Here is an 18479-nt window from a genome sequence, read left to right on the forward strand (position 1 = left end):
TAATTCCAGCACTTTGGGAGGCTGAGGCGGGCAGATCACCTGAGGTCAGGTGTTCGAGCCTAGCCTGGCCAACATGGTGAAACCCTGTCTCTACTAAAAATAAAAAAAAATTATCTGAGTGTAGTGGCACACGCCTGTAATCCCAGCTACTTGGGAGGCTGAGGCAGGAGCATTGCTTGAACCTGGGAGGCAGAGGTTGCAGTGAGCCGAGATCGTGTCATTGTACTCCAGCCTGGACAACAGAGTGAGACTCTGTCTAAAAGAAAATAATAAATAAAATAAAACAATTCAAAAATAAAAGGTGTATTAAAAATACTAAAGTCTATTGATCTAGTGTTTCCCACCTATTCTTTGGTATGAAGACCTGGAAAGCAAATCTTTGCATTTGGCCAAACTCTCACAGCTACCACCCAGTGTAAGGAGAGGGATTGCAAACTCTAACCCATTTTATTCTCTTTGCCCCAGCCTTTAATATGCTTCACAGTTTGTAATTAATTAATCTGTTTACTAACATTTGTCTGTTTCTTCCCATAGAATGTAAGTTTTCTGAGAGCAGCAAACTTATAGCTACTTTATTTCAACTCTAGGCCTCTGCTTCCTAGCAGGGTGCCTGCTATGTAGTGTGCAGTAACAAAATCTTGTTAAGCCTATGAATGGAAGTTTCTACTTTTCATTTCCCTTCCCTCCTCTGAAGATCCCCCACTTCTGAAATCAGCGGCTCTGGCAGTTTTTGAAACAGACACCAGGCAATGTTGAGCATAGTGGAGAGAGTGTGATATGTCTTTCTAGAGAGAGTGAGCTCTATGGGGCTCAGGGAATTCCTTCCTCTTGCCTGCAACACGGTTGATGCCTCTTAAATATCTTTGGATTGAATGCCAGTGAAATGTTGAACAAAGAAAACCAGGTGGATGGGCTTGAAGACTTCAGGAGAACTGAGGGAAGAACCTGGGTGGGGAGAAGGGAAAACAGCATTGGGAGTGCAGGAAAAAAAAAAAAATCTGAAACGGGTATCAGATCTCCAAAAGTAAGGAGAGGAGGAAAGCTAAATGCAGCAGTATGGAGGATTCAAACCAGCAGTCAGGAAAGACTGCCTAGAATAGAAGGCCTGCTGATTGCCTTGCCCTAGACAGTGGAACCAGCCAGGACACCAGCTTATTCTCCTTCAGTTTATCCCTTCTCTGCTGCATTCGCTGTATATCTTCTTCTTCCCTATTTCCCATAACTCTTGCCTGAGAGAAGAAAACATCAAGTATCCCATCACATTCTGGCCTTCCCTCTGTGTGCTTGCCATCAACCCAACCCTCCTTCGATTCTTTCACTAATAATAATAACATAATTATAATAGCAATAGCTTACCAGAGATCAATTATGTAAAGACTTTACATGTATTATCCATCTTGTTTAATTTTCACAACCTCATGAGAAAGCAAAATTATTATTCTTATTTTTACAAATAATGAAATTGATATTCAGAAAAAATTATATAACTTGCCTGAGGTCCTACAGCAAGGAAGTTAAAGAGGGGAAGATTTGTGCCCAGATCTTTGTGATTCCAAGGCCTGTCCTATTCAAATGACTTTGCTGGTCATGACCAAAGAATCAACCACCTTCTTCAAAAAGATGCTGCATGAATCTACATCCTCCCCCTTCAGATATCTCTTATCTATTGTCTTACTGCTGCTGACTTAATTCAGTTGGTCATGATCTCTTGTGTGAATCAAAACACCCTTGCCTCCACCAATCCATCCTCCACATTCCACCAGAATCATCTTTCTAAACAAGAGCTCCAGTTCTGTTACTTCACTCTCTAGATTCCTTAATGGTTCTCAAGTATCTGCAAAAAGGAACAAAATGTTAATATATTTTGGCATTCCAGTTCTGTTGCTCCCTGTGCAATATTTAACATATTACTTAACCACTGTGAAATCCAGTTTCCCCAAACTCAAAAATGGAAGTTATAAGCCCTACCTCCTTGAAGGGAGTAAATAACATAACATATGAAAATTGCCTACCACAGTGACTGTCCCACAGCAACAACTAAATAAACTTATTGTGTTTCTTCAAATAGGGTCGTTACCCATGAAATCTCTAGAACTGAGGAGAAAAGAGGCACATGAAAAGAAACAGAGGCTGAGACCTGGAGGTCAGCTCCAAACGGAAAGAACTCATTTTCTAGAAGTTCATAGCATCTTCCAAGAAATAATCTTTTGTTTTGGCTTGTCTTTTCCAGAACAATGCGGTATATGCAGCTTAATGTATAGGACACTTTGCTGAAGGAAAAAAGAAAGGAAAAAGCTTCCTTAGAAAAGGGATCCAGGCACTGTCTGTGGCTGGGAGTTCTCTCTTGGGATATGGGAACAGACAGAAAACATATCTAAGCACTTTAACTATGCAACCAGGCCATGAATTCAGGCTTAATGCTTTAGGAGAACATCATCATTACCATGCCTTGGAAATACCTCACAGTTTGCTTTTCTTGGCTAGATTTTTTTGGGTGATAACCCTGCCTAAAGTGTAAGTAATCCAATGGTTAAACAGCTAATGAGTAGAAAGCATGGATCAATCAGAAACTAAAGTTTCACAAATCAACATCAAGGCACAAAAAGATCCAGGATGAACAAAAAATCAAAATTTAACCAAAGACAAGATTAGTACCATTGCCATGTCTAGCCATACTGTAGACTAAGGCAGGGAAGGGAAGACCTGAAAGATGAGACTTGAACCATAGTGCCTTCATTTCTGAAAATAAAGAGAACTCTGCAGCAAAAAAAAAAAAAAAAAAAAAAAGGCAAAAGGCAGGTGTCTGTATAGTATTTTCTGTACTTTTGCATATTTTGTTTCTTAATACAAGCAACAAAATTTACAAAGAAAAGAAAAAGAAACTCCAAATCTAGAGCCTACAAATCTATTAGGTTGGTGCACATGTGGTTGTGGCATTTGCCATTACTTTTAATGGCAAAAATCACAATTACATTTGCACCGAACTAGCATCTATCAAGTCATATTCCTTTGAGTCAATGTTTCAGAAAAAAATGTTGCAAAACTTGTGCATTCCCCACTACAAAGCTGCACAGGCAAGATTTTTATCACATCCTTTGGAATTTCTGATGTCCTATTCTTATCAAAAAACTCTGATAGTTATGCATATTTCTGTTAATAAAAGTGAAAAATAAAATTACTATTTAATAGTCAGCATAGCTTGTTTTGTTATACAGAATCTTGCAAAACATGGTAGAGTGGAGATGGCTGCTATAACAAAATGGACCCATCAATTACGCAGTGTTCAACAATTTTGGGTCCTTCCAAATTCCTGAATTTCATTGTTTATGCTGGGAGTTTGAAGATTAATATAACATAGTAATTGTCCTCCAAGAGTATATGGTTTTGTTGGGAAGAAAACTAATTGCACAAATAGTATCTGTGTAATATAGTCATGTGTATGATACTATTGTGAAATAGAGAAAGGATACCTGGCTAGGTTAGTGTGGAAGAAGAGTGGGAAAAGGGAGCTTTCTAAAATAAAGTCATGTCTAAACCAAGTTGTGAGGGACAAGCAAAACTTACCCTTCCAAAGGAAGGCTGTACTGAGAGAGGAATAACATGAACAAAGAAAGGAGGAAGATATGTGAAAGAAAGTAAATGACAATGGTTCAGAGATTGGCAACAACTTCGAAAATTTTTTGAAGTAATATTTATCAGTGGCAGGTCTCCACTGATTACTTCACTCATTCAACAAGTATTTACTGAGGACTTAATATACACCAAGCCTAGCAGTAGGGATCCAAAATATATAGCTCAAATGTCATATCTCAAAAAATTCACATTTCAGGACATAACAAGAATGCGACACTGTGCAATGAGATTTCTGTGACCTTACCCATACTGTATTCTGAGCCAAGAGCTTATTTAGAAAAATGCTTTGAAAACATTTCTTGGCCGGGCGCGGTGGCTCAAGCCTGTAATCCCAGCACTTTGGGAGGCCGAGGCGGGTGGATCACGAGGTCAGGAGATCGAGACCATCCTGGCTAACATGGTGAAACTCCGTCTCTACTAAAAATACAAAAAACTAGCCGGGCGTGGTGGCGGGCGCCTGTAGTCCCAGCTACTCGGAGGCTGAGGCGGGAGAATGGCGTGAACCCGGGAGGCGGAGCTTGCAGTGAGCCGAGATCGCCCCACTGCACTCCAGCCTGGGCGACACAGCGAGGCTCCGTCTCAAAAAAAAAAAAAAAAAGAAAAAAAAGAAAACATTTCTTTATCTTGCCACCAAATATGTATCCATTCTGTTTAATTATTCTTCAATCAATATTATTATTCATATCCCCTACCCTATCCCAATCACTGTTTGTTTGTTTGAAGACCGAGTCTCGCTTTGTCGCGCAGGCTGGAGTGCAGTGGCACCATCTCAGCTCACTGGAACCTCCGCCTCTCAGGTTCAAGCGATTCTTGTGTGTCAGCCTCCCAAGTAGTGGGGATTACAGACGTGTGCCATCACACCCGGCTAATTTTTGTATTTTTAGTAAAGACGGGGGTTTCACCATGTTGGTCAGGCTGGTCTCGAACTCCTGACCTCAGGTGATCCGCCTGCCTTGGCCGTCCAAAGTGCTGGGATTACAGGCATGACCACCTCGCCCGGACCCTAATCATGGTTTTAATTAAGATTTTTAATCTGTTCAGAAAAATGTAAATTGTATTCATTCTTTTAAAAAAATCAGTGTGCACTTCGAGAGGCCGAGGTAGGCAGATTACATGAGGTCAGGAGTTCGAGACCAGCCTGGCCAATATGGCGAAACCCCATCTCCACTAAAAATACGAAAATTAGCTGGGCCTGGTGGTGGGTGCTTGTAATCCCAGCTACTCGAAAGGCTGAGGCAGGAAAATCACTGGCACCCAGGAGGCAGAGGTTGCAGGGAGCCGAGATCGTGCCAGAGCACTCCAGCCCAGGCAACAGAGTAAGACTTGGTTTCAGAAGAAAAAAAAAGAAAATTTATGGGTGGCTGCCCTATGATATAAATGTCAATCATAGTTTTCCAAGTTTGTGTTTGACTCTTCTTAATTAGGCTTACACACAATCTAAAAATTATATTGTTTCTTGGATTTGGTTTTACAGAATTTTTTTTTTTTCATTTCTCTTCTTATGCTATTCTTGTGCTTATTTTACTAATCTTTAACTTCTTAAGTTAAATTCTTTATTTTCATTCTTTGTTATTCAATACTAATGCTATGATTGTGTTGCCTAGCACCATATCCTGTGAGATTTGATATGCACTTAGTCCATTATTTTCTAAATGTTAGTTTTTATTTGTTCATACAATTAATTGAGGAAGGATATTTTCTATCTTGCAGCAATTTCCAAGTGGTTTTTATTTAAACCTGTTCTTTTAACTTCTAGAATTTGTACTCTGGTAAAAGAATATGAGCTGTTTAATTTCTACCCATCTGAAATTATTGAGGATTTCTTTATGGCCAGACTATGATAAATTTTAGTAAATATTCTGTAGACATTGTAAAGGAATATTTCTTCTGTTATAGAATCCAATGTTAAATATTTATATATTCAGTCTAATAAATTTGATGCAAAATTTCATAAAAATATAGATTTTTGTCTTCATTACCTATGAAAGAATGAAAGTGTTTGTTTCATCTCCCATGTAATTTTAAATTCTTTGTTTTTAAAGCATTTGCTTTATATCACTAGATAATAATACATATAAAATATTATGAATCAAGACTATTATAGCATACTTTCAAATAATAACTTTTATCAGCCTAAACCATTCTTTATCCTATTTACTGTGTTGTGCTTTAAATCGTGGTATTACTTCCATGCCCCTGTTTTCTATTTGTTTGCATATGCCTGAAATGCTTTTTAATACTTTTAGTTTTAATCTTTCTCCACAAACTTTTAGATATAACTCTTAGAAACTGTACAAAGTTGAATTATTTTTAACTCAATTTAATTTTTCATTTAATAAAATAATTTAAACCGTTTGTATTTATTGTGATAACTGATACATCTACTTTCTTTTTTAATGCTTTTTTTTCTTTTTCTGTTAGGGAAGCTGAAGAATGAAGATGTTAGCTTACACAATGACTGATCTGCTATGGTTAAAATTTCTTCTTGTCTTTTTTTGTGTTAAAAAAGCTTTGGTCTCTGTTCTATTTCCATGGCTCTTGGGCTTTCTGTATCAATTGGATGAGGTCACCTATTAAAAAGTGAAGCTCAATTAATAGAGTAGAGTGCTTTTAACTTTCCCCTGAAGACATGAAAACATATGTAATTTGAGAATTAACCTGATGAGTGCAGAACATGAGAAATAATCAAAGCCAGGTAATTTCTACTGAGGCGTCTCCTAAAATCAGAACACTTTGGTTCGTGAGGTTGTGGTAACTCTCAGAAACTTGTGAGAAGAAGATAGAGTAAACATCCCCAAATTCAGGGAGAAAGCTGCCACCTCTGCTAGTATCTCCAGATAAGTTCACCTGTAACACCATCATAAAACTGATATTAAATGTTGGTGTGAAGAGGCCTATATTAGGAGCATATCATAGCTTTCGAAAAACAGTTTCTTGTGACCTAAATAAGTCTACATCAAAACATACACATTTCAGACAGCCTGGCTGAGTTTACATTATTTTCTTCTCCATATCCAAGTTTGAAGTAATCTGAGATTTTTAGATTATTAACATAAAATAATTTTTACATTATTTCTTTATCTTTACATGTACATTGTATCATAAACATAGTAGCAAGAATTGTTTACACTAAACTTTGTGTTTTACAGTTTTAGTGATTTTCCTCCAATTCTTTAACAGCATGATTTCCCATTCATGGGTTTTATGTTAAATGGATGTTAAACTTTCTCTACAGGTTACTTACATAATTTTTTTTTCTTTTCAGTGAATGTTGACTTTCTGAGCATCTGTATTTCAGAAAATGTCTTTCTTTTGCTTTTGAACAGACACACCCATCTTAGCTAGATAAAAATACTTTTAAATCTCAGTATTTTCTCCAACAAAACTATATAATCATTTTTCTAAATCATTTGAATTCCCCCAAAAAATATGAGATCATTCTGCTGTTTGTTTCTTTCTAAATAATCTATTTATTTCCATGCATTGGATGCTCATAGCAAAATCTACTTTAATTTTAAAATTCAAAATAATTTTACCAGGCTATGTCTTAGCATTGCTGTCTTTTTGTTATGTGTTGATAATGCTAACATGGTAAGTCCATCCAACTAACCAAGGTATTTCTTCATACTTAAAAAATTTTTTCCTTTCTTCATTGACATTGTCTCTCTTCTGTCTTCTCTTTCCATCCTCCTCGGATTCCTCCTGGATCTGTCCTTTTTCATTTCATCACTATTTTTTTTAATGTATCTTTCCTCTGAGTTTTAAGAGAATTTCTCAAACTCTTATTCTCTTTCAGTTATTCAGTTTTCTGGAGTCATGCTATCCAGCACACTAGTCACTAGCCACATACGACTATTTAAATTTAAACTTAAATTTTTTTTTTTTAGATGGCGTTTTGCTCTTGTTGCCCAGGCTGGAGTGCAATGGCACGATCTTGGCTCACTGCAACCTCAGGCTCCTGGGTTCAAGTGATTCTCCTGCTTCAGCCTACCAAGTAGCTGGAATTATAAGCTTGCACCACCACACCGGCTAATTTTTGTATTTTTAGTAGAGACAGGTTTTTGCCGTGTTGGCCAGGCTGATCTCAAACTCCTGACTTCAAGTGATCCACCCGCCTCCGCCTCCCAAAGTATTGGGATTACAGGCATGAGCCACCAAGCCCGGCTCAGTCACGGTTTTCAAGTGATCAATAGTGCATGGAGCAAGAGCTGGCTACCAGTGGATAGTGAAGATAGAGAACAGCATTGGTACACTACAACACATTAGTCAAATGCATCCCATGGCCTTTTAAAAATATTATATTTTCTGTTTATTTATTTTAATTGTGGTCAAATGCACAAAACATAAAATTTGCCACCTTAACTATTTTAAGGTGTATAATTCAGTGACATTTAGTACATTCCCAGTGTTGTACCACCATCATCACTGTCTAGTTCCATATTTAAATAAAACTCCATATCCATTAAGCAATCACTCTCTGTTCCATGATCCCTCCAACCTCCGGCAACCACCAATCTGCTTTCTGTCTCTGTGGATGTGCCTATTCTGGATATTTCATATCAATGCAAACCATTGTTTTGTGTATGGTTTCTTTCACTTAACATAATGTTTTCAAGGTTTATCTGTGTTGTAAGATGAATCACGACTTCATTCCTTTCTTTCTACGGCTGCATAATATTCCATTACACAGAAATACCACATTTTGTTTACTCACTTGTTGATGAACACTCAGGTTTGCTTCACCTTTTGGCTATTGTGGGTAGTGCTACTATGAACATTGATGGACAAGCTTTTGCTTGAACACCTGTTCTTAATTCTTTTGCATGTATTCCTAGGTGCAGAATTGCTGGGTAACATGGTAATTCTATGTAAATTTCTGGAGGAACTGCCAAACTATTTTCCATAAAGGACATGCCATTTTACATTCTCACCAGTAGTGTATGAGAGTTCCAATTTCTCCACATTCTCACCAACTCTCAATTTTCCTTTTTTAAAAAAATTATAGCCAACCTAGTAGGCATGTGAGTGGTAAGCGATATCCACAAACTATTTTTGTACAGCCCATGGGCTAAGGATTTCTTTTTACATATTTCAAGGTTTGTTAAAAAAAAAAAAAAAAAAAGACTGTATGTGACCCTCAAAGCCTAGCATATTTACTACTGAGCCCTTTACAGAAAAAGTTTGCTTACCCTTGATACGGAGGAACATTGCCACCATTGCAGAAATTTATATTGGACAATGCTCTGAGTATTTAATTGTCTAGTTAATGATTCAATTTCAGTTTTAAAGTCAGAAATCTTATATTTTCATCTACCTCTAGCCTTTACTTGTCTTATATTATTTCCTGCTTCCTCACACATTTCAGAAAACTAGCTTCCAGAATGTTGTTGAGGATGCACACTAACTTTTCAGAACTTTCTTCCTTAACTGTTTAACATGAAGACATTTGCTCTAATGATTCAAATGGGCCCCCTTCTTTTGACATTCTTTATCTTTTTATATGCTTGGAGAATTTTCTCTTTGCTCATCTCAAGTACCAGATTGGAGTTGAGATCGATTTTGGCAAAGACAGTGTGGATCTCTATCTCGTTCTTCATGTTTAGATTTCCTTTTCTTTAACATTGACAGTTCAAAAGTCTAGTAGCCTGGGACAAGTGGAAATGGGGGTTCAAGTTAGACAAATTTCTTTATTTCACCATCAAGGTGAACAGTTCTCCTCTTTCATCTGAAAGCAGCCAAGAGTTAATTACACAATGCCCACCCTCTTTGACAGGCACAGTTACACAATTGGGAGGCAGCGCTGGGATTGGCAACGTACTCTGCCCAGCCCCCTTGCCAAGAATAAATATGTAGTGGTTGGCATGACCACCCAGGTGATTGATGGGGCCTGGGTGTGCCTCCCTAAATATCTGTGGTCTTCCCTTCCAATCATCCCTGTTGATTGATACTGTTTTTCTCCCAGTTTCTTTTCCAGATCCTTCTTAAGCAAATTCCTGCTTTACATGTGGTTCCTTCTTTAATCCATTCTCCTCTGAACTATATCTATCAGGAAATCTTTGATAATTCTGACATATAAATAACATTTTTCCCTCATTTCCATTGCTGACACACAATGCAATATGTCGTTGTATCCTATTGGTTAAGTAAGAGGGCTATGGGTATTGTCATGAGCTATGCATACCCACAGTGTCATTTACCCACAAATCTCAACTTATATTTAATCTTTATAGTTTGGGGAGCATAATTCAGAAAAATGAGGTGTTATCCTGTTATCTATACCTTCAGAAATCCTGGAGGTTAGAAACACGAGGACAGAACCAGATATCTCTAACCGTCTGGCACATGCTTAGCCTGATTCCAAGAAAAAGTGCCCGCGAGAAAACCAAAACCTTTAAACAAATAACAGATGTTGCAGATGTTATAAGAGCATTGCATTTTTCTGGTACCCAAATTTCTAGATGGATTATGAAAAGGAATGTGTCTTTCATCTGGATGTTTGACACCATGTAGATGAAACACCCACTAAGACAGTAGGCACTAAACAAATATATGGTGAAAAATGGCTGGCTGACTGACTTGCTGAAAGACTGCATTTTTTTCACTTCTCATCCAGATGTTTTGGCTTCATGGAGGCACTAGCAGGGCCTGCCAAGCCAATTTGTGATCTTTGAGTGAAGAGTGATACATAAGCACAGAGCGTTATACCGGCAAATGAGTACAAGGCACCGGTGTGCTCGAAATGAGGTCTCACCAGCTGCAACTAAGGCATGTGACAGAACCTCCGGTCCACTCCCAAGTGCTTCTGACAGACGTGCCCCCCCATTTGCATACATCTCAGCATGCCACATGCTGAAACTGTTAAGTTATTATTAGTGCTGATAATAGAGTCATCACCGGGAATATATTCATATTTCTAATGTTGTCACTGCAGATTGTTTTGCTGTTAAGGAGAAAGCCTATCAGGCATAAATATTTATGCTTGGATGGATGTCAGATTCTTTAATCAGGAAGTGGATTGGTCTTAATTGAATCTTGGAGACAAATTTAGGCTCAACATGGATTGTGCAGCTTTTTGCTCTATGTGAGCAGGGCTCTCTCGGTCCATTCCCAGGATTCCTGAGACAGGAACCTCTGTCACATGAGTGGGTAGATTACCTCTTACCAGGTGCCGGGACCTTAGCTGTGTTGAGGAGTGGTCCTTTGGAGGAGACTGACGGGGCTTTATGGGAGTGAATAAAGAAAATGTCCCTTGTCTGCAGGCTGCTTCCCAAAGGCATGGTACAAATAAGACTCATTTCAAGCAGGCGCAAGGCTGTAATCTCCATAAAGACTTAGAGCATGTCCTATGACTACTGTTCTTTCATTGTCTGTCTGGTCTATTGCCTGAAACAGGTGGACCCCACAACATGTGTGGAATAAATAAATATACTGATGAAAAGGGGCTATGGTGGGGAGAATCCACAAAGCCGTTGACTCTCAGCCACGCATATGACACCGTTGTGATTCTAGACATGTGGACCATTCAGGATGACCTTTCATTAAGGACTCAGAGAAGTGGATGCATTATGAGCTCAGACTCTGGAGCCAGACAGCGTGAGTTCAGACCCCAGCTCTCCGACTTCGTAGCTGTGTGTTGTCAGACAGGTCATTCAGTCTCTTTAGCCTCAGTTCTCTTCCCCACAGGGTTGAGCCTCCATTCTCTTCACAAGTTGCTGTGCATGTTAACTGTGATAACAGTGCTAGCTAACATTCACTGGACTCTTAAAATAGACCAGGTACTATTTCAGGTATCTTATACATTCTTTCTCCTTTAATCCTGACAAGAACACCAAGGAAGCAGATCCTAGAATTGACTCCATTTTGCAGATGTGGAAATTGTTTGTCAAGTCCTGTGCTCAATGTTGATAATAAAGACATTAAGTAGACATGACCCATAGCTTTGATTTACTCCCAGTCTAGGGGAGTCTAGACAGATGGAAAAGAATCCCACCTAGCAGGTAGAGACGTTAGCATAAGCTGGGTAGAGTGCAGGAATCCGGATTCTTAGAAAAGGATTTCAGGCAACACCAGGTTTATATAGCTGAGTCAATATCCTGGGCAAGAAGGACTGCAGGGAGGCACCGAACTGTCACAGGATTCACAGAAGACTGAGTATTTATTAGCAGTAATAGTGAGGCCCTGGAAGCATGCAGTTCAATAAAATAGAAAAATATGTGCATTCAATTTAGACCCTTGAGGCCCAAATGCCAACTTGGCCACTTTCTCACTTAGAATCTCAGTTAGCTGACCTGTGTAATGGACAGAATAATGCCCACCCTAAAGCGTTCAAGTATGTAAAGTGCTAGGCACATAGTAAGTGCTCAACAAATGCAGGCCTCTTTACCTTCCCACTGATGGTACTGGGCTCCTGTGTGATATGTGGAACAGAGACTTGAGCAACAGATGTCATTGGATTCAAGGAACAGGATGGAGCAGGCAGGAGTTGGTCTTCTCCTCTGTATGCTCACAAGACATGAAATACCTGGCTACATAGCAGGGGTCACGTGGGATTGTTTTTGTGTGTTTGTAAAGGTCTCATTCAAAGCAAGGTGCACTATATGAGGGTTCTTACTACTGTTTTCCCAGCACCAAGTGCAGAACCTCAGTGAAATCCCATTGCTTGAATGAATGGGTAGAGGGAGCAATAGGTGGGCTGACAGATGGGAAGGTGGGTGAGTTAATGAGTGAACCACCAGAGAAAGAACTGGTCTATAGTGTCAATACTCTTCCTAAGAATGTTCTCTCTAAATTGTCACTCCCAGTCCTTCTAAGAAAAGTAAAGGACACCCTTAGGCACCATTCCTTCCACACTTGATGTCTTTGTCCTGATACTGGCTTGATTGGATCCGCTGAAGGTATAGCTGTTAGATGAAGGTCATAGCCTGTATCAGGCCCCAACAATGAGCCCTACACTTTCGTTGTCATTTAGCCTTTTTTTGGTAAAATGTTTTAGAAACAGCTTCAGAAAGAAACCCATTCTACGTGCTTTCAAGAAAAAATCAAATAAAGCACCAAAAACAAGACCCCCAAGTCACGTCTACAAGTTACCTGACCTTTGGGCTGTTGCAACTCCTGGACCAGCCTATACCAGGTGGCATGTACCCTCTGATGCCCCAGCCCCATGGCTGGATTATTCAAAGCTGAGTAGGAAGAAATATTCGCTGCTTTCTCCTCATTTTCCAGCCCTTTAGTGCTCCCAGATGTTTTAATTACAGAGGAAAGGGAGCAGATGATTCCGGCCATATGTCTCCATTCCACACAAATAAATCTCCTTGCCGTCCCATGCAGCTCTGTGGCGCTGCGACTGTCCCACCGAAACTGATGCTGTCGGGCCTAATCACCATCTTCAATCCTTCAGTGAGCATGTTGATTCAGGGAACACCGGCTGGGACTGTTGTCCCATGGAAATGCTCAATCTAGAAACAATTAGACTCACATCACAGCAAGATGCCGCCCCTCCTCTGGGGAGCTGGGTGCTCTTTAAGACTGAGCTGAAAACAGCCCTCCAGGAGTTGAGTGGGAAGAGTCAGGCAGGGCAGGGTCAGACACCAAGGAAATAATTCTTGGTTAAGACTTTGACATCCCTCATAGCACTTAGAAACTCAGACACTGGGCTATTATCTATGGCACGCCCAGCTGCGAAAATGCCCTGCCCTCTGAGGAACTTTGAGAAGAACTCAGAGGGGATGTTCCAGACATGTAGCTGTAGTATACACACACACACGCACACACACAAATTACAGTGAGCTTTTCTGAGGAAATAGCAAAAGCTGGTAGATATATTTAGCGTTCTGATTCAGTTCCCACTAAATGCTAAATTTGCTTTTAATCTGAGCATCACCACACATAGATTAAGCACAAACTCAGGAAAATTCTATATGGTTTTTGGTTACTGATATAGTTCACTGTTTTCTACAATGCCATAGTACCCAAGAGTAATTATAGAGGAAATTCCAAAGGGGTAAGTATTTTATACTTATACAAATACAGTAATAAAGCACACACATCTTCAGTGTACATCTTGATAAAGTTTTACACATTTTTACACCCATGTAACTACTACAGAGATCAGAGTATGAATATGACCAGATCTCAAAAACCTTCATCATGTCTTTCCACAGTCAATATCCACCTTAAAGGCAACACGTAGTCAGATTAATCTCCATGGATTAGTTTTGCCTGTTTCTGAGTTACACATAAACAGAACCGCATGTTCTTTTGGGGTGGTTTCTGTTTTCAACATGTCTGGAGATCTACCTATGTGGTGGTATGTAGCAATAGTTCCCTCTTTCTCATTGCTATATAGCATTTCAATATCTGAACAATAATTGAATTCGTTCTACTGAAGATGGATGTTCCAGTTTGGGGCTATTACTACTAAAATTGTCTCTGTGAAATTTTTTGTGTATATACCCTTGATGCAGGGCAGGTGAGTGCCAAAATGGGGGTTATACCTACTTTTAGTTACATGTAGATTAACGGGCAGTTTATGCAGAAATTTCTAGGAAACATTTGGTAACTTTTGGGTCCTCAGGTCATTGCCATGGAAAGGGGTGGGAACTCCTGGGTGTTGCCATGGCAATGGTAAACTGACATGGCACGCTGATGGGTGTGTCTTATGGAAAGTGACTTCTGCCCATCCCTGTTTTAGTTAGTCCTGAATTTCGTCCCTGTCTGAGCCCTGCCTCTGGTGTCAAGTCTCACCTCCTACTTCACCCTCACTTCTTGTGGGCAAATACCCAAGTCTATTATGGTCTGAGTATAGAACAACTAGTCCTTGAGGCCAGGGTCATATGCTCCAATATTACCCCAATCTAATCTCCTACTCATACGGAAGTTAGTTGATCTAACTAAAATATATATTCTCAGGTGCTTTCCACATTGAAAATCCTTCAATAATGTTCCATTGCCCTTGGGGTAAAATCTGAACCTTCCATCCCCTGTAGCCTGGTCTTTTTTCTCTCTGCTGAGCATTCTTCACACTGGCCACACTAAACACTTCTCGATTTGTTTCCTGTCTTCTGCCCTCTCTCTCCTAGCCTTTGCCTGTGTGGTCCCATCAGACTGGAACCGTGCCTGCTCTTCACTGGCCAACGCTCAGCATTCCCTAAGAATGCAGCATAACAGTCTATCCTCTCAAGAAGCTGCCCCTCAACTTCTTCAACTTCTTGTCAGTTTTTGTCTTTTTTAGTAGCTTCCTTTTTCTATTCTCCTGCTGCTGGTGATTTTAGCTTTGATGCCTTCTATGCCCAACCTGTGCAGATTGGTTTCCTTGAGCTCTTTGCCTATATCTCACTTCAATCATGCAGCTTCATTGAAATTTGTTGTTCCCACACACTCATGTATTTATTGCATACCTCATTCATGCAGGCGTCCATTCAACAAGCTTTTACTCGATATATGAGACTGTCTATTGGCAGTAAGGCAGGGGTAGAGTGAGCAGGACCTCCAAGATATATAAAGTGTAATCTCTGTCCTTGGACTCTTTATAGAAGATTATGGGATAAGCAGGGCTGGTGGTAGGCAGTGGATAAGGCCTGAAATGAGGTAGATGTGGCTTTGAGTTCTGCACCACAATAGAGTGCTGTGTGACTCCATATAAAGTCCTTACCATCTCTGAGCTTCAGTGTCTTTAATTGTAAAATGGCTGTAATTTCTGACTCATAACTCTAGGGGGAGAAGTAAATGATAATAAATATGTAAAATACCCAGGACAACACCAAACATTTGTGAAGTCTAGATTAAAAGTCCTTAATTTGTCCTCATTATAACAGAAAACAAAATAATGAGGGTTCCAGGGAAGAAATGTGAGCTCATAGATGCGAATTTTTGTTTCGAAGAGATTAGAAACAAACATCAACGCCAACAATTAAAACAAACAAAAATTTTCTAATAACGGGTGAATGACTTGTTTAAAGCAAAGTCACTGTGCCTATGTAGCTTTGTGTAAGCAGAAGAAGGGGGAAAGTGATGACTCATGCAAAGAGTGAGATAGTAGAGGAAGTCAATTCCTGCCTGACTCTACTAGTCCTTATAGACGGAGTCTGGCTGGTCAAAGTCACTTCCTATTCCTAATGCAACTTCTCATCTGGAAAAAAAAAAAAAAAATAGGTGGATTTTGTGGGTCAGTTCCCACACACCACTCAGGAGAAGCATTCTTGAAGTCAGTGGAAGAGCCAGTTGAGGGAAACCTCGGCTCCCACTGCAAGCACCATTCCCTGAAAGACTGGAAATTATGATTCATTCAATGCAAAGCCCAGAAACCTAACTGTCCCAGGCTGCTCTCCTGGCCCATAGTCTGCATTGCATGAGAGCTTGTGCCCTTGGCCTAACTGCAGCCTAGGTGAAGCCTTTGGGTGATATTAATATCACCAAGAAAAGGGTGATATTAATATAGGTCATTCCTGCCACGATGTAATATGTTCCTTTATGTATATTCATCAAGGGGCTGAGGGAAGTTTAAGTGGCTTCCCAGGAGCCCAGAAACTAACGCAGAGTTCCACCACTTACCGAGTATGTCCATTTCAGCTACATATGCAGGAATCTCAGGAATGACCTCTGGATAGGTATATGGTCACTATGGACCTACTGTGAGATAAACTTTGGCCAGGTCTTTATTTATTACCTGATTCTCATATGCCCTACTTGTGACAGGCAGAGAGCCATAATAACGCTTTGAATCTCTGGTATCAATGTCAACTCATACCCCGTGTCCAAGTATCAAGTATCTTTTTTTCATTATTATTATTCTTTTGTTTTTATTTTTTCAGAGTCTCGCTCTGTCGCCCAGGTTGGAGTGCAGTGGCACGATCTCGGCTCACTGCAAGCTCTGCCTCCCGGATTCACGCCATTCTCCTGCCTCAGCCTCTCTAGTAGTTGGGACTACAGGTGCCCACCACCACGCCCGGCTAATTGTTTGTATTTTTAGTAGACACGAGGTTTCACTGTGTTAGCCAAGATGGTCTCGATCTCCTGACCTCGTGATCCATCCACCTCGGCCTCCCAAAGTGCTGGGAATACAGGCGTGAGCCACCGTGCCCTGCTCGTGTCCAAGTACCTTTCAAATGTCTCTGTGTTCCCCTGCTTCCCAGAGCACAGTAATCTATGTAAGTACCCACAGATCCCTTTGAGAAGGCCCTGGAGGCATCTTCACTATTGATACTTGTTATAGGGTTCCACCTGAGGACCTGGCTTCCATCAGTGGGTTTAGCATCTAAAACTGGTTCATTTCCAGAAACTAGGTAAGTGATTATAACTTTTAATTGGAATTGTTGCCCTCAGCCTCTTCGTCATCTATTCTTGACATCTTTTGATTTATACGTTGAGTATTAGAGTTGTTAGCTGCCCATCGATCTTTCCCCTAGGGTCACCTTGTTCTATGAACCATCCCCTAACTTTCTGCAAAACAGGCTCCTCCAGCTGCCACTCTAACTTTGCCACTCTTTGTGATAACTGCACCCACCTGTTTCTTCTCAACAACACTGGCACTCCTGTCACCAGCATATACATTATTGATTTGGTAACCGGAGTGTCCTCTGGATCCTCCCATGGAACAGGATTAGCTGATGAGTTTCCCAGCCTTATTTAGTATACTCCCTCTAGCATGACCTTTTGCTTTCTTCTTCGAATACTTGTCATGGCAGTTCTAGTATCTCTGGTTTACTTAGAATGGCCATGACTTTTTCCATGTTTCCAAGAACCATCTCAGCAGTGTGTTAGGACCTTCTCCTGGGGTCCTTGGCAAGATGTTAAATCCTGTATCATAAGCGTGTGCTCATATCTCAATAAAATCTCCCATATTCAACTTTATAGTTCTCTTACTTGAGGCAGCACCCTTGCCTTAGAAGACAGTCCCATGCCTGTCTTCTAAGATCTGCTGATAAGCATTGGTTTGGTCCTGTAGCCCTTTTGACATTTCCTCCCTTAGCAGGATCAGAATTTCCCTGTTCAGTTATGTTGTAATTTGAACATAGTTACTCATGTGATGGCAAGAAAAATTGGTAGGGGTAGATTCTGTGGGTGGTATATGTTATCTTGCAAGACAAAAATGCCTCTGAATCATCTTCAAGCATAGGGAAGCACTAGATTTCAAGAAGGCGGAGCGAACCACTTCTGTGAGGTCAGTGGGTTCCAGCAGGTCTGAATTTTTTAGGTTTTCAAGTGTTTCAACTCAGTTGTTCTTATTTCAAGATCCCAGTGATGTTGTTAAAAACAAACATCAACACCAAAAATTAAAACAAACAAACCAGGGCCCTAACTTGGCATGGTAAATATGCTAGGGTTGAGAATTTAGCCTTCTTTGAAGATCTACAACCCTTATATTCTGGACCTGATTTTCAGCCCTTTCTGCCCACAAGCTGCAGGAGATGATAGGTTTTTTCTGTTTTGTTTTGTTTTGTTTCTTTTTCATGTGTGCCAAGGAGGCCCTCTGACTTTCGCACTTCATGTTATATTGGCAACTAGTCACCCTCAGGCTTTTAAAGTCTCTTTTTAATGCATTGATTGCCCCAGCAACAGCCATCCTATTCCATTGTCCTTACAAATTATTGCATCCCTTGAATGTTTTAAAATCTGGAGGTATTGCAATCACCAGTGTGTTTTCTTCTACCAGTATCCCATCACACTTCTTCCCTGGTACATTTTAACTCTCGCACCACCACTTCTTTCTAGGGATAGTCAGTACTTCCCCTACCATCACTGATATTGATGGTTGGCTAGTGGGTAATCCAGTTCCAAAATCCCATTTCAGAGTCTGCTTCCTTAGCCATTTCTGGCCCCAACTGTCTTAGGTTGGGTTACCTGGGAAA

This window comes from Theropithecus gelada, chromosome 10 (assembly GCF_003255815.1).
Source record: "Theropithecus gelada isolate Dixy chromosome 10, Tgel_1.0, whole genome shotgun sequence".
Lineage (NCBI taxonomy): Eukaryota > Metazoa > Chordata > Mammalia > Primates > Cercopithecidae > Theropithecus > Theropithecus gelada.